Here is an 18516-nt window from a genome sequence, read left to right as displayed (position 1 = left end):
ATGAACCAATACGTCACATGATGATATGAAGTGGATCATATCATTTGGTGATATGGTTGGTGCATGTGTTGCATCAACATTGGAGGAGATGGAATGGAATGCGCAAGGCAAAGGTATAACCTATAGGGCATTTTATTTCACCGGTCGTAGGTGTGTAGAGAAGTTTATGACCGGGTTTAGGATAGATGGCCGTACTATCAAGAGGGGCAAACTTGTTTGCATATTGATCATCTAGTGCCACTTGAGCGATCTAACTTTGCGACATTGCTAGGATCAAGTGGCATGGTGAGTGCAAGTGAAAAACCTTTGAAAATGATTTGAAAATGCTAACTAAGGCTTAAAGGTGTTGATCATCCAATGGAAGATCACTTGGAGTTAGCATTCTTTGGAAAAAGGTTTTTTGGTGTGCTCCAAACTATTGGATGGCTCTTGGATTGGAATTCTGCATTGATCCATTGTGCCTTGGATCAAATATTCAAGTCGTATCTTTAGCCCTTTGAATAAGCTTTCCAAAATGTCCAAGATCATCGAAATCGGACTTCGGAGCTAAGAGTTATGGTTTATCGAGCGAACGAACATCTGTGACCGGACTCTGCGACCGGATGCGTCCAATCAATGTTTTTAGCGTGGGCTGCGTGGTGGCTGTGACCGGACGCTGGCCTTCGGGCGCGAGTGGATGCGCCTATGCCACTTGGAGGTGGACCGGACGCTGCGGCGAGTCCGGTCAATGTGACCGGACGCGTCCGGTCACGAAAATCACGCTCTGGGAGCTCTCTATTCGCGACCGGACTCCTGGATGTCGTGCGTCTGGTCTCGGGACCGGTGCATCCTGTCCGAAGGCAGTGAGCGTGCGCGAGTTAGCTATGAGGCACCAACGGATATATTTAATTGGTCGAAACACATGGTGCTCAGAGAGCGACCGGACTCTGCTACCGTGCGATCGGACTCTGCTACAGTGCGACCGAACTCACATATGTTGATAGTGATCATCCAATTGTGTGAGAGAGCGATTTCTAGTGCATTGCATTGCGAGATTGCATCGAGTGGCACTAGGTGTTCGTGTTACAAGCCGGTGGTGCTTGTTACTCTTGAAGGTTGCCACCTCCTAGACGGCTTTGTGGCTTGTGGCTCCGTCGAAGCATGCATGAAGCTTGTGCGTGGCTTCGGAGAAGGATTGTGAGGGGTATTGTGCTCGCCCCACGGGGATCGCAAAGTTCAACTCTAGTTGAGCGACAGGTAGGGGGGGTGTGTACTGCTCTCCAAGCAAACAAGATGGTCATCATCTCCGGCTCCATGGCTACGCCGAACGGCCTCACGTTCACCGTCGGCCAGATCACCTGGACTACTGGCTCTGACGACTTCATCGCCACGATCACGGAGGAGGCGCGGATTCAACCCGCGTCGACCACTGCTTCACCTGCATCGGCTATGGCTCCGACCACGGTGGACCTGGCTCCGACCATGATGGATCTGGCTCCGACCACGGTGGATCTGGCTCTGACCACGATGGATCTGACTCCGGCCACGATGGATCTAACTCCGACCATGATGGATCTGGCTCCGACCACGTCCGCATAGCCTTCAGCCACGCCAACAACCCATCGTCCGCTTCCTCGCTACAAAGGGAAGCAAATCGACAAAACCGACCTGCTTGACTCCATCGATTGGGTCGGCACCAAACTTGCTAAAACCCTAGCTCTGGTAAGTTCAATTCAAAGTCAACCTAATGAGTAGGTAACCGCTACCCACAACAGATCTACCCGACCAGCTCGGGCCAGTCGTCCTGCACGACTCGGTACAGATCTCGTGGTCACATCTACTCCTGAAGGGTGCTCCACTCGTCGCCGGCCAGCCCCTGCGACGGGTCTCCGGCTCTTCGAGTACGAAGCCTCGATGGAGATCCACCAGGCCCAGCCCTACGGCCTGCGCAACTTCGTCAACATAGTCCGGATTGAGGATTATCAAGAAGGATCGATCCACACAGTTCAAGAGGGTGGTTCAAGCTCTTTGTCCGACATCACATCTAATGCCTCCGTTCACACCGAGCTCTAGCATCATGACGATGAAGGCGTTGAATACGATCTGGATATCCCAGACCACGCACCAGGGTTCCCACGATTCCCATCCTTCCCACCAAGGCGAGGAGACTTGATCAACGTCGTCAGTAATGACGAACCACCGGCAGTTGGCGAAACAGAACAAGAAAGGCTGGCACGCAAAACACGCAATATCGACCGGTTTAATCGTCGGCAAGCCGATGTCGAGGCGGAAGAGGAGGCACGACGCATAAGTTTCCAGCCACGCGATCTCAACAATGCCTTTGATAGGGTAAGGGAAAAGCAGGTCTTCAGCACTCCAAGCGCCAACGCAGCTGTTGCTATGACGACAATGCAACAACTACCCAATACCCTGGAAATCCAGGCAATTCGTGATGATGTACAAGACTACTTAACGGCTACTATAGTCTAGATCGCAGAGATTGCAAATCAAGCACGGGCTCTGTCCCTCTCAGTCGAATCAAGCCGCAGTCGCCAGTACTCAAGTCGCCCACAGCCACCCAACCAGCGTGGCTCGCACAATAACGACCCACCAGACGACCAGGGCGAAAACGGTGGTCATGATGGTGGTCGAGACGACAACCGCCGCGACAACCGGGATGATAATCGACGTTTCTTGGAGATGCGTATCAAGGTACCATCAATCTCCGACAACGAGGCAATCGAAGCTTTCATCACTGGTCTCTGCCTCCACGACTACCGCGGCAACCATGGTCGGAATGACAATTTTGATCGCCGCAACCAGCGCAATGATTTTCGCGACCACCACGACCGGCGTAATCAGCGACGTAATCGCCGTGACGATTATAGGGGCAAGCGTGCTCGGGAAGATGACGGCGAGGTCAACATCGTTAAAAAAGGTGGCAGACGACACAGCTACGAAGAAGACTACGCCGAAGCATTGAAAGGACCCTGCCAGCTCCATCCCAAGTCAAATCATACCATGGAGAATTGCCGTGCTCTCAAATCCATCTACACGTGCCGACAGGCTCTGGATAAATCCAACAAGCCTAATGACGCAGGGGAGCAGTGTAACGAGAACAACGATGACAAAGACGCAGATCCCCATCACAAGTATGTCAAGCCAACCGACTGTGTCCACATCATCATTGGGGGCAGAGTGTCCATCAAGACCAAACAAGAGCGCAAGCTGCTCGCCCACGCTTGCTTGAATGTGGCCAATGCCGACAACCTCACCGTCGGTCCGCAGCTCCCTCCTTGGTCTCACCGTGAGATCTCCTTCAGCAGAAAGGACCAATGGGCTGTAATACCTGAGCTAGGGCATTTTCCGCTGGTTCTCGATCCTTGTATCAACAAGGTTCGGTTCGATAGAGTGCTGATTGACGGTGGTAGTTCCATCGATATACTGCTCAAGAACAGTTTGCCAGCCCTAAAGATAACCCAGGCTGACCTCAAGCCATACGAGGCACAGTTCTAGGGTGTTCTCCCCGGACAGAGCTCCACACCTCTCAGGCAGATCACGCTACCTGTGCAATTTGGTACCCTAGACCACTTCTGCACTGACTACGTTAACTTCGTGGTCGCTGACTTCGAAGGCACCTACCATGCTATCCTAGGCCGACCAGTGCTCACCAAGTTCATGGCCATACCTCACTATAGGTATTTGGTGCTCAAGATGCCTACTGAGAAGGGGGTTCTAACTCTCAGGGGCAACATATACGTAGCTTACACCTGCGAAGATGACAGCTTCAAAATAGCAGAGGCTCATGACCTCTCTACTCGCATGACTGAGACCACGCTCGACGCTAAGTAGACCCCAGTCGACCACCTGGAGATCCCAGAGTGGCGCAAGAACGCGAAGGAGGAAATCTTGATGAAGTGTATAACCCAGGAGGATGGCAAACATCTCCTAGACCAAATCCACTCTGGCTCCTGCGGCAACCACGCGGCCTTGAGGACGCTGGTTGGCAAGGTTTTCCGAGCAGGGTTTTATTGGCCGTCAGCTATAGCCGACGCAGAGAAGCTAGTCCACCATTGTGAGGGTTGTCAGTTCTTCGCCAAGAGAATCCACGTACCAGCACACGAGATTCAGACAATACCAGCCTCTTGGCCCTTCGCATGCTGGGGACTAGATATGATCAGGCCCTTCAAGTCGGCTCCTGGGAAATTTACATGTGTCTTTGTGCTGATCGACAAATTTTCTAAATGGATAGAGTATATGCCTCTGGTATAGGCATCTTCAGAAAAAGCCGTCACATTCATCGACCAGGTCATCCACCGCTTCGGCATACCCAACAGCATCATCACTGATCGGGGTACTTAGTTCACCGGGAACGCTTTTTAGGACTTCTGCGATGAAAGGAGCATAGTAGTAAAATATGTCTCGGTGGCGCACCCCAGCGCTAATGGACAGGTCGAATAGGCAAGTGGTATGATCTTGGATGCACTTAAGAAGAGGATGTACAGAGAAAATGACAAAGCTCCCAGAAGATGGCTCAAAGAGTTACCAGCCGTGGTCTAGGGCCTCAGAACCCAGCCCAGTCGTAATACCGGCGTCTCACCATACTTTATGGTTTATGGTGCTGGGGCAGTGCTCCTAGCAGATATAGCCTTCAGATCAGCGTGGGTAGAGAACTTCGACGAACACAAGGCCAATAAAGTGTGGGAGCTAGAAATGAATAGTGCAGAAGAGAAGCGGCTCGATTATTGCGTACGTACAGCCAAATACCTTACTGTTTTGCGTGGGTACTACAACAAGAATGTTAAGGAGCGATCCTTCATGGTCGGGGACCTGGTCCTGAAGTGGAAGATGAATCAGGCTGGTGTCTACAAACTCGCAACTCCATGGGAAGGGCCCTTCATGATCAAGGAAGTTACAAGATCAACGTCTTACAGGTTAGCTCATCTAGACAGTACAAACGTACCCAATTCATGGCACATAGACAAGCTTAGGTGTTTCTATCCTTAACTACTAAGATATGTACTCCCCTTGTACTTTCGATTTAATTCAATAAAGCTGTTATGATTTCTCCGACCACTCTAATGTGTCACTTTGAAGTCTATTGTTATCCTAACTCAACCAGTCAAAACCGACCACCATTTCTTCCCGGGTTTTCAGAGCAGGCCCTGTCTCCAGTTCCTCCCAACGCATGCATGGGATCCGCTCTCTACGCTACAGGTGATCGCCAAGTCCCCCCTGGTTTGACTTGTCCGCGTCTACGTGTGCACAGGTCACGCACCTCACACTCCAACCACATGCCAAATCAGGGCCGTACAAACTTTTTACGATGACGTGTCGACTAAACTGGTACAACTAAACAGAACGCTAATATGTTCTCACTTAGTTACACCAACACGGGTTTCAAGCTTAAATATGTTTTATACAAAACAAACAAGCTTATGATGATATACAGTTACGTTATTACAAGCTTGCCTGAAGAGGTACAAGTTTACAATAACACAAATATATCCTTCTTCTATAGCTCTAGCCTATCTTGTTGGCTGGTCAGGGCACAAGTTCTGTTTAGTTGTACCAGTTTACTCGACACGTCATCCTGAAGAGTTTGTACGGCCCTGATTTGGCATGTGGTCAGAGTGTGAGGTGCGTGACCTGTGCACATGTAGACGCGAACAAGTCAAACCAGGGGGGACCTACCGATCACTCGTGGCGTAGAGAGCGGATCCCATGCACGCGTTGAGAGGAACCGGAGACAGGGCCTGCTCCAAAAACCCAGGAAGGAATGGTGGTCGGCTTTGACTGGCTAAGTTAGAATAACCATAAAATTTGAAGTGACACAGTCAAAGTGGTCGGAGAAATCATAATAGCTTTATTGAATTAAATCGAAAGTACAAGAGGAGTACATATCTTAGTAGTTAAGCATAGAAACGCCTAAGCTTGTCGATGTGCCATGAATTTGGTAGGTCCGTACCATCTAGGTGAGCTAACCTGTAAGACGTTGGTCGTGTGACTTCCTTGATCATGAAGGGCCCCTCCCATGGAGTTGCGAGTTTATGGACACCAGCCTGATTCATCTTCCACTTCAGGACTAGGTCCCCGACCATGAAGAACCGCTCTTTAACGTTCTTGTTGTAGTACCTACGCAAAACAGCAAGGTATTTGGCTGTACGTACGCAAGAATCGAGTCGCTTCTCTTTTGCACTATTCACTTCTAGCTCCCGTACTTCATTGACCTTGCCTTCGTCGAAGTTCTCTACCCATGCTGATCTGAAAGCTATATCTGCTGGGAGGACTGCCTCAGCGCCGTAAACCATAAAGTATGGTGAGACGCCGGTATTACGACTGGGCTGAGTTCTGAGGCCCCAGACCATAGCTGGTAGCTCTTTGAGCCATCTTCTGGGAGCTTTGTCATTTTCTCTGTACATCCTCTTCTTCAATGCATCCAAAATCATACCGTTTGCCCGCTCGACCTATCCATTAGCTCTAGGGTGCGCCACCGAGACGTATTTTACTACTATGCTCCTTTCATCGCAGAAGTCTCAAAAAGTGTTCCAGGTGAACTGAGTACCCAGATCAGTGATGATGCTGTTGGGTATGCCGAAGCGGTGGATGACCTGGTCGAGGAACGTGACAGCATTTTCTGAGGATGCCTGTACCAGAGGCATGTACTCTATCCACTTAGAAAATTTGTCGATCAGCACAAAGACACATGTAAATTTCCCAGGAGCCAGTTTGAAGGGCCTGATCATATCCAGTCCCTAGCATGCGAAGGGCCAAGAGGCTGGTATTGTCTGGATCTCATGTGCTGGTACGTGGATTCTCTTGGTGAAGAACTGACAACCCTCACAGTGGTGGACTAGCTTCTCTGCATCGGCTACCGCTGACGGCCAATAGAACCCTGCTCGGAAAGCCTTACCAACCAGCATTCTCGAGGCCGCGTGGTTACCGTAGGAGCCAGAGTGGATTTGGTCCAGGAGATGTTCACCATCCTCCTGGGTTATACACTTCATCAAGATTTCCTCCTTTGCGTTCTTGTGCCATAACTTGCCATCGACGAGCAGATACTGCTTACTACGACGCATCAGACGCTCGTTTTCTGTCCGATCAGTGTAACCACTGCCATCTATCAGGTACTTGATGAAAGGTACTCTCCAGTCGAGCTCATGAGTGGTCGGAGGTGGATCGGTAGTGCTCGACGCCAGAACCATAGCCACCAACTGCTGGTCTGGAGGCTTGTCGACCGTGGAATCTTTCTCTTCGACGGAAGGCGTGAGCAGGTCTTGGACGAATACGCCATGTGGGACTTTGGCTCGGGATGATCCTATCTTTGACAGCGCATCTGCTGCTTGATTTTTGTCCTGGACCACGTGTGTGTACTCGATGCCATAGAACCTGCCTTCTAGCTTTCTTATCGATTTGCAGTATGCATCCATCTTTTCGCTGGTCGTGTCCCAGTCCTTGTTGAGTTGGTTGATGACCAGAGTCGAGTCTCCGTAGACATAGAGACGTTTAACACCGAGCTCGATCGCAATGCGCAAACCATGTAGGCATGCTTCATATTTGGCGGCATTATTAGATGCTGGGAAATAAATCCTGAGGACATACCGGAGCTGCTCCTTGGATGGTGACACGAAAAGGACTCCTACTCCTGCACCGTCGATGTTGAGAGAGCCATCGAAGTACATCTTCTAGTATTCGTCGGGCCCCTAAGAGGCAGGCGTGCTTAAGTCTGTCCACTCGATGATGAAATCAACGAGTGCCTGAGACTTGATTGTAGTACGGCTTGCAAATTCCAAGGAGAAGGGGCATAGCTCCATTGCCCATTTGACGATGCGCCCATTCGCATCCTTGTTGCTAATGATGTCTCGCAGAGGGTACTCAGTCATGACCACCACACGATATCCGTCGAAGTAATGTTTCAACTTTCGGGATGTTATCAGTATGGCGTAGATCAACTTCTGAACCTGTGGGTACCTGGTATTGGATTCATTGAGCACCTCACTGATGAAATAGATTGGTCGTTGTACCTTGTAGACATGGTCGGGCTCATCACACTCGACCACCATGGTAGTGGAGACCACTCGATTAGTCGCCGCAATATAAAGCAGGAGTGTTTCGTCTTCTCTAGGAGCAGTGAGGACTGGAGGTGACGTAAGGTATTGTTTTAGCTGTGTGAAGGCAGCGTCTGCTTCCTCCGACCACTCAAACTTTTCGGATGCTTTGAGTAGTTTAAAGAACGGTAATCCTTTTTCGCCTAATCTTGATATGAAACGGCTGAGAGCGGCCATGCATCCGGTAAGCTTCTGAACGTCCTTCACCTTTTTGGGCGGCTTCATGTCCAAGACAGCTTTGACTTTCTCCAGGTTAGGGCGTATGCCGTCATGACTGACGACATTGCCAAGTAGTATGCCAGAAGGAACACCAAAGATACACTTCTTTGGGTTTACTTTCCATTGGAATGTGTTAAGGGCTGCAAAGGCGCGTTCTAGGTTGTCAACAAGGGTATGTGCCTCCTTGGTTTTGACAACCACATAATCAACATAAGGCTCAACGACGTCGTCTTTTATCTCGTCTTTGAGGCAGGCCTGTATAGCGCGTTGGTAGGTAGCCCAGGCGTTCTTGAGCCCAAACGACATGGTCGTGTAGCAGTAGGCGCCGAAAGGCATGATAAAAGATGTCTTGATCTGGTCATCCTTTTGAGAGCGATCTGGTGATAACCAGAGTAGCAATCGAGAAAGGAAAGCAGCCCGCAACCGGCGGTTGAATCTACGACCTCGTCTATGTGAGGTAAGCCGAAGGGGTCCTTAGGGCAGTGTTTGTTGAGATCAGTGTAATCAACGCACATTCTCCATTCATTATTCTTTTTGCGTACAAGAACCGGGTTGGCTAACCACTCCGGATGATACACTCCTTTGATAAATCTGGCTGCCAAAAGCCGTGTAACTTCTACCCTAATCGCCTCCTTCTTGTCGTGAGCGAACCGTCGTAGCTTCTGCTTGATAGGTTTGGCCTTGCCGTTGACATTCAAGGAGTGCTCGATCAGGTTCCGAGGTACACCGGGCATGTCAGTAGGTTTCCATGCAAACACATCCATGTTGCTCCTCAAGAACCTAACGAGCATGTCTTCCTATTTGGGATCCAGGTTGGCCCCGATAAGGGCCATTTTGCTGGGATCACCATCGACCAGCTAGATCACCTTGTGCTCCTTGGACTTGGTGTTCTTGCGTGGAGCCCCGAGCTCTGGGATCTCCAGGTGGTCGGCCAAGGTCTTCTTGGCTTCAAGCATGGTCTCGGCCATGCGAATAGAGAGGTCGTGAGCCTCTGCTATTTTGAAGCTATCGTCCTCGCAGGTATAAGCTGCGTATACGTTGCCCCTGAGGGTTAGAACTCCTTTCTCAGTAGGCATCTTCAGCACCAGATACCTGTAATGAGGTATGGCCATGAACTTGGTGAGCGATGGTCGACCCAAGATAGCATGGTAGGTGCCGTCGAAGTCAGCGACCACGAAGTTGACGTAGTCGGTGCGGAAGTGGTCCGGGGTCCCAAATTGCATAGGTAGCGTGATCTGCCCGAGAGGTGTAGAGCTCTGTCTGGGGAGAACACCCCAGAACTGTGCCTCGTATGGCTTGAGATCCGCTTGGGTTATCTTCAGTGCTGGCAGACTATTCTTGAACAGTATATCGATGGAGCTACCGCCGTCAATCAGCACCCTGTCGAACTGAACCTTGTTGATACAAGGATCGAGGACCAGAGGAAAACGTCCTGGCTTAGGTATTGCGGCCCATTGGTCCTTTCTGCTGAAGGAGATCTCGCGGTGAGACCAAGGAGGGAGCCGTGGATCAGCAATGAGGTTGTCGGTGTTGGCCACGTTTAAGCAAGCGTGGGCGAGCAGCTTGCGTTCTCGCTTGGTCTCGATGGACACTTTACCTCCAATGATGGTGTGCACGCGATCGGTTGGCTTGACATACTTGTGACGGGGATCTGCATCTTCATCGTCGTTGTCCTTGTTGCGCTGTTCCCCTGCGTCGTTAGGCTTGTCGGACGTATCCGGAGCCTGTTGACGCGTGTAGATAGACTTGAGAACGCGGCAGTTCTCCATGGTATGGTTTGACTTGGGATGGAGCTGGCAGGGCCCTTTCAATGCTTTGGCGTAGTCCTCTTCGTAGTTACGACGTCCGCCACCCTTTTTGACGGTGTTGACCTCGCCGTCGTCTTCCCGAGCACACTTGCCCCTGTAATCGTCACGGCGGTTACGCCGCTGATTACGTTGGTCGCGGTGGTCGCGGGAGTCATTGCGCTGGTTGCGGCGGTCAAAATTGTCGTTCCAACCACAGTTGTCGTGGTAGTCGTCGTGGCATGGGGGATGGTCGGAGCGCGGAACCCTTGCTGCTTCTTCGATAATTATCTTTTTAGCATCGTCGGCATCCGCATATTTCTTAGCGGTGGCCAGGAGCGCTGTGACCGATTTAGGTCTCTTGCGGAGGAGCTTGTCCCTTAGGGCGTCGTGGAAGCGGAGGCCAGTGATGAAAGCCTCGATTGCCTCATTGTCGGAGATTGACAGGACCTTGATGCGCATCTCCGAGAAACGCCGGACGTACTCGCACAGTGGCTCATCTTTCCGATCTCGAATCCACTACAGATCATATTTGTTGCCGGGTTGCTCGCAAGTGGCAATGAAGTTGTCGATGAAAGCTTGCTTGAGTTCTTGCCAGGAATTGAAGTAGTTCGCTGGCAAGCTAACCAGCCATTGGTGACCTGCATGACCAACAGCGACTGGGAAGTAGTTAGACATGACGTGCTCGTCAGCCATGGCTGATCTGCACACGGTTTCGTAGAGCATGACCCATAATTCGGGGTTCTCCTTGCCGTCGTACTTCTGAAGTTTTTCGAGTTTGAAGTTCTTAGGCCATATGACTTGGCGAAGATGCGGAGTAAACTGCTTCAAACTCGGAGGGCCATGGGCAGTATCATATTCCATACGGCGATAGCTTTTGTGGGATGCACGATCATTGGCTCTTTGGTTGATGCGATCGCGCAGATCGCGTTCTCCGAGGTAATGGCGGAGATCGTTATTGCCATCATGGCGATCTCAGTTGCCACCCTGATTAACCATGCGACCGCGGTTATCGCGGCGATTATCGTGGTTGTCTTGGCGGTTGTCATCCCGACAGTGGTTGTCATCCCAACGGTGGTTGTCATCCCGACCACCATCATGGCCACCGTTTCCGCCTGGATGGATGTCTGATGGGTCGTTGTTGCGCGAGCCACGTGGGTTGGGTGGCCGTCAGGTAAGCTTGTATATCGTCACGAACTGCCTGGGTTTCCGGGGTATTGGGTAGCCGTTGCATTGTCGCCATAGCGACGGCTATGTTGGCGCTTGGAGTCCTGAAGACCTGTTTGTCCCCCACCCTGTCGAAGGCATTGTTGAGGTCGTGTGGCTGGACCCTTATGCGTCGTGCCTCCTCTTCTGCTTTGGCTTCAATTTGTCGGCGATTAAACCGGTCAATATTGCGTGCTTCGCGTGCAATCCTTTCTTGTTCTGTTTCGCCGACTGCTGGCGGTTCGTCATTGCTGACAACATTGATCAAATCCCCTCGCCTTGGTGGGAAAGACGGGAATTGTGGGAACCCTGGGGCGTGGTCTGGGATATCCAGATCGTATTCGATGCCTTCATCATCATGATGCTGGAGCTTGGTGTGGACGGAGGCGTTAGATGCGATGCCAAACGAGGAGCCGGAGTCACCCTCTTGGACTGTGTGGACGGATCCTTCTTGATAATCCTCAATCCGGATCATGTTGACGAAGTTGCGTGGCTTTGGCCGAGGTCGATGTATAAAACACAGATCTGAGCGGCGTTGTACATTATACGCGTAGTTGGAGGCAGCGTTTCGCAGGCCGTAGGGCTGGGCCTGGTAGTTCTCTGTCGAGGCTTTGTACTCGGAGAGCCGGAGACCCATCGCGGAGGCTGGCCGGCGACGAGTGGAGCGCCCTTCAGGAGTAGATATGACCACGAGATCTGTACCAAGTCGTGTAGGACGACTGGCCCAAGCTGGTCGGGTAGATCTGTTGTGGGAAGCGGTTACCTGCTCATTAGGTCCACTTTGAATTGAACTTACCAGAGCTAGGGTTTCAGCGAGTTTGGTGCCGACCCGATCGATGGAGTCGAGCAGGTCGGTGTTGTCGATCTTCTTCCCTTTGTAGCGGGGAAGTGGACGACGGGTTGTCGGCGTGGCTGAAGGTGATGCGGGCGTGGTCGGAGCCAGATCCACCGTGGTCAAAGCTAGATCCACCGTGGTCGGAGTCAGATCCACCGTGGTCGGAGCCAGATCCACCGTGGTCGGAGCCAGATCCACCGTGGTCGCAGCCAGATCCACCATGGTCGGAGCCAGATCCCCTATGGTCGGAGCCGTATCCACCATGGACGGAGCCGTAGCCGATGCAGGTGAAGCAGCGGTCGACACAGATTGAATCCGCGCCTCCTCCGTGATCGTGGCGATGAAGTCGTTGGAGCCAATGGTCTAGGTGATCTGACCGACGGTGAACGTGAGGCCGTTCGGTGTAGCCATGGAGCCGGGGATGATGACCATCTTGTTCGCTTGGAGAGCAGTACGCACACCCCCTACCTGGCGCGCCACTATCGATGAAATATGGTCAGCAGTCTACCTAGGGGTATGCCCAAGGTAGTAGATTGTCGGCAGACAGATGCGCAAGCCACAAACAAGACGGTGACGCAAGACAGACACGAGGTTTTATCTAGGTTCGGCCGCCAAGAAGGCGTAATACCTACGTCCTACGTCTGATTGTATTGATGTATGTCAATGAGAGATGTTTTTTAGAGGGGTCCCCTGCCCGCCTTATATAGTCCGGGGGGCAGGGTTACAGATCTGGAAACTAATCCTAGCCAGTTACAATTGCCATAGGTGGCCGGATAAGGATTCCTATTCTAACCGACTAGGATCTTGGTTGATCGCCAAATCTGCCTTGACTCCTTGCGCGGGACTCCAAACAGGTTGGCCGTGCCGCACGTCGTCTTTTGGTGGACCGGACCCTCTGATCTGGGCCAGCCCAAGCCTGGCCGTAAGGGTATAGGGGTTAATACCCCCACAAAGGGTGACAAGTGGTCCAGTCGGGTCAAGTGCTAGAGCTTGTGGTAAGCACTCCATGTAGGAGAGTGTGACTAGTGTAGTCACCACTAGCAAGAAGACCGGCGGCAACTGTCACAGAACCGTCCAATTTATAAGAGCACAAGTACAATAGCAATCATCAAAGCGATTAAACCGTCATACTTGAGCCCGTATAAACCCGGTAGTCCAACGAAATCGCGAAGGATCTCAAACAACCAACATACAAACCAAGATCATAGAGATTCAACACAACCAGTCACATGTTACATCATAGTTCACAAATAGGTCTCATACATCAGAGTTCGAATAATTATTACAAACCAAGTTTGAAAGTAGCGGAAGCAAAGTAGTTTAACATCAACATCACACGTAGTTTAATACAAAGCCAGTGTCATAGTCATCTCCAACCAAAAGCACAAAGGTGAGATGAAATACAGAATGACCATTGCCCATGGTCCTAGTCCTCATCCATAGCAAGAGCAAGATAGTTCTTGCAGTAGCCATGATACATAACGTTATCTGCAACAATGGGAATAAAACCCTGAGTATGAGAAGGTACTCAGCGAGACTTACCCATCCAACTAATATACTAAGACACCAAGGAGTATGCAAGGCTTTATAAGTAGAGCTGGTAGACATTATTTGCAGAAAAAGCATAAGTTATCCAACATCTCTTTAATTGTGAATCACCAGTTATTAATCCTATCTCATACTAGATTAGCAACTATCCTATGCCAAACATGTTGGTCCATTAAGTCATCACAATAATAACCATATCCAGTTGAGTTCTCGCATAATCTCATAACCATCATTTCCATAATTTACTACGATGAAAGGAACTCAAGTCAAGTTCTCACTATCCGGGAGAGACGGCGATTCGAATCGATTCCTACCCAGCTGGGGAATTATTCCTAACACACACCCAAGCATACCTCGTGAAGGTAGCCTAAGGTCACCTTTGGTACAACTCAGGAACCAATTTCGCGGGTACGACCAGCGCCGCACAATCAGAGAACCACTCTGCCAAGGGTGATCGGGACTCTAACCCGCCCTTGGGCTTATGCCAATGGCTCTCCGTACATCCTTACTACCATCCAGAGTGCGCACTTTTACCACTCGTGGTCCCGGCCTGAATTGAACTACTCGGCTTCGCGGTCGGAACGACTTATCCGGCCAACTATGTGAGAGGCTGCGTTCAACATGACAAGATGACCTCCAACGTCCGGTCCTTAAACGACACAGACGGAATCACTACAATACCACATATAAGACTCTGCCCGGTCTCCTTTTACTCCACATTACCAGGTTATGTTCCACGATAGCACAATATAGCCAACCGTGATTAAGTTATCACCTATAGCTCGCAGGTGACAGGAAATCACCCGACTTCTACCGGTCTAACCATAGCTAAGCATGATAAACGTTCCTGGACTTAAATAGGATTCATGGTAAATATTTCTGGTCAAGGAAGGTAATATGCAACAATGGTTTCCAAACAACTCCTGTCACGTAATGCAGCAATACGAATAACTTTAAGTGACATTAATAAAATAGGGAGGCTTATAATGCTCCGGGGCTTGCCTTTCACAAACGTCGAAGGCTGGTGATCGGGGCACTCGGGAAGGTGATCGGCTTCAGGCTCTCCTTCTCCGGGAACCTCCAGGTGCTAAACTTCCTGATTCTCCTCCTGCGGCTCGGCGTCGAGCTCCACAAGCGTGATCCCTTCGGTTGCACCTATTGCATGCATATGCATAAGTAAGTACCATGAATGCATAAGATGGATCATGGAGGATGTGATAAGGAATGTACATGCTGCAACAATGATGTTAAGTAGCAAAATGATAACAATGCTAACTCCTTATTTGCCTAGTAGGTGCATATCTCTTCTCTAGTTATTTACAAATTTCACACAAAGCAATATCTAAGTTACACATGACAGTTACAAGTTTATATCATAACTGAAGTTATACTTATCCAAATGCTGTGATCTTAGACTTTATGGAAAGCTTATAAAATTGTCTACAACTCTTATTTAATCACCAAAAGCTGAATCACAATCTATCCTAGACAAAATAGGCAATCTATGCAGTGCTGTCCAGAAATTCCAGAGAACAAACAATTCGAAAAACTAACTTTAAACAGATAGAACTCCTAAACCCTTTGGCCTATTGACCTGAAATTTTAACACAAGATAGATGAAGAAGTTACCTACAACTTTCTTATTAATCATTTCTACAGAAAACATCATTTTGACTATGCAACATAACAAGCAACAGAATCTGTCCGAAAACATGTTAAATCGAATTATAAAGCAACAATATTTCTACTACATGTAAGCATTCAAAATTTGACACCACCAAGTACACCAACAGTTCAGGGGCATCAAATACACTCAAGAAAACATAATGGCAAAGCCCAAACTATTTATTTAATTGTATTTATTAATTTATTTAGATAATTAGGTTAAATAATAAACCTATACCAAATGTGCATAATAAATTCTCAGAAAATTACAGTGACCTCCAAGTGCTACCACAAGACTACTGTAAAAGTTTCATGCCATTTTACCAAGTAAAATATTCTTTACAAAAATGACAAGCTAGTAAGGTCGATTTTAGTGAAAATAATAAACCCTATAGAAAAGTGTCAAACAACAGATTATAAATTTTTTCTAGCTAGAGCATGTCAATATAAGACCAACACACTTGGAATCACAATTTTATCACTTTTCTAGCTCAAGATATCTAATTTACAAGTTTACCAACATTCAAAAAGCATTTATTTAAATACATTTTAATTACCAAGAAAAATACAATAAACTGTATGTTTCATATTTTTATAAAAAAAACTACACTTCATTAGGAACACAACAAAATTTGACTCACTAAAATTGGACCTAAATAACTCCACTTATGATTTTCCAAAGTTGCATTCGATCAGAAAATAAATGAGCTATCTTTTTCAATTGAGTCACTGTAGTGAACGAAAACAGAGGACCGAAAACAGAGCAACGGCGCTAACTCGACGCGGGAACGGCGGAGCTCGCCGACGGCGGCTTCTCCGGCGACGGCGTCGGTACAAAAAGCATCCCCACTACCTCCCGCACACATTGATGCAACCAATTAGACCAATTTGACCAATGGCGGGGGCTATCGACGATGGTGGCGGCCATGGCGGTGCGGCGGACTTCGGTTGACGGCGATATGCCGGAGCCGGCCATGGAAGCGCAAGCTAGGGCTATGCCGTGCATCTACACGAGACTACGAAGCTAGCGCACCCACTATTTCGACGAATGGAGGACGGAGACGATGCGGCCACGGCGACGGAGCTCGGCGGCGGACACCGGCGAGGTCCGTGCATGGCGCTGCGGCCTTACCAAGCGCGGCGAGGGAGCAAGGCGGTTGCGGTGGTGCGGTAGGGGTACGGTGAAGCTGCTACGGTGGCGATTTCACGACGCGGCGAGCTTGGTGCTGCCAATGGCGCCGGCGGCGCTGCGGTGCTGCTGCTGTGCTTGCTGCGGGCGAGTGCGGAGGCGAAGGAGAAACAGAAAACCAAATGCGATGCTGGGAGGCTCACGGGCGCGCGCTGGGGCTTGATGTGGCGCACGACAGCCCGTCGTGGCCTGGCCGGGCAGCGAAACGGCGACGCGCGGCGCCACGCGACGTTGAAGCTCTGAAAATGGTCGGTTACTATAGCACATCATCAGAGCCACGGTTTCAGCCTGACAGCGATACTAGGCGACGATAAATATCCTAATCCGTTGATCATTAGCGCAAACTTCCTAAATCAAAGTTGAAGCCCTACGTACCATCTTTAATTTCCATTAAAGGATCGAGTTCCAATTCTCAGTCAACACAGAGTAATATCATGCCAAAGTTGAGCAAATAACACTGGAAACCAGTTTTGACTTAGAAAAATTCTAAGTGTCGCAAAACAGTGAAATATGGATTTTTGTGAGCACAAAATGACTAAGATATGCACTGAATTAGACCGAGACCCAAACATAAAAGTCGTTGCTCTACTCAAATACTACAACTTTGCTTAAAGGTTCACTGCCATGCAAAGTCTCTATGACATAATTCAAACTAGGTCAAACCTACAACTTAAATATGATGCCATACACAATACCAATGACTTAAAGACTAAACTAGACTTAGTCATGAGTACCAAAGTGGTTCCTTATGCTATTCTAAACATGTTTAAAGCATTCACAAGGTTCCAGACACATTTCATACATTGGTTGCATATAAACACTAATCTAAGTACGGCAATTAAGTAATATCATATGCAATATAAGCCAACAAAGATGGAATACATGATATGCTTATGATCATGAATGCTCAATGATGATTGTGATCATGCAATGTCAAGGTTAAGTGCATGCTTAACACCGAGGGTGTTATAGCAACCTTGGAGCTTGTCTCAACGGGGACTAGCTTGGTGGCAACCAAGTGAACCTCGGGATAAAAATCACCATGTCAACATTGTCTTCATCTTCTCGGTCATTTGCAAGTCCCATACACAAGCTCTTTACTTTGTTCATATTTGTTTTGCTTGTGTAGTTGCTCTAGTAACTAGTTTAGTTTTAGTAACTTGCTAGTTACCTTCCTTGCTTGTGTAGCTTAGAAGTAGCTTTGCTTAGTTTGTGTAGCTAAGTAATTTTCCCTCTCTAATTTGGCTTGTGTAGCCTTGTTACTGAGCATTGCTAGTGAGCTTAGGCTTTGTGCTTTTGCACACTAGTATGTGTAGGAGCTCCCCGGTTGCATGAGTAATAGTTGCATAGGTTTGTGTGACCTTGCTAACTAGAATTGTTTAGGAGAGCTCAAGCTATCCCAGCACCTTAATTACTTGTTTAGGATCTTTGTAAGGTACTTCAGAAACATAGATAGAGGGGTATAGTCTTGGCTAGACCGATAGTTTTAATTCCGCATTTGTTTCGGTTAGCCGGTGCGATTAGTTTTTAGAAAGGACTATTCACCCCCTCTAGTCCATCATCTCGACCCTACAGCCTCACAACCGACCGGACTCCCCTGTTAACCTGGTCCGGTCGAGTCCGAAGAGCATCCAGAGAGCTCCAAACTCGACAGGACTCGTTCGATCAACCCTGACCGAACGCTCCCAGAGTCCAGTTAGGCTCTGCCTATGTTGACAGCCTTGGCACAGTTGCACAGGCGTGTCCGGTCAGGCCCAAGTGGCAGCGTCCAGTCGCCCTGGCCATGCTTCCCGCACCTAGGGTTAGGTACCGGACACGTCCGGTGCCTATGGCACTAGCGTCCGGTCACATGCAGTGAACCCCAACACTTCTCAAACTTCTTCACCCTTTCTCCCAAGTGCTAAACACAAAGTGTATCACCATGGTGCACGTGTGTTAGCATATGCAATGAGTTAGAACTTCTAGTGGCACTTTGATAACCGC

Source organism: Miscanthus floridulus, chromosome 16, assembly GCF_019320115.1.
Source record: "Miscanthus floridulus cultivar M001 chromosome 16, ASM1932011v1, whole genome shotgun sequence".
Taxonomy (NCBI): domain Eukaryota; kingdom Viridiplantae; phylum Streptophyta; class Magnoliopsida; order Poales; family Poaceae; genus Miscanthus; species Miscanthus floridulus.
This window is presented reverse-complemented; position numbering follows the sequence as displayed.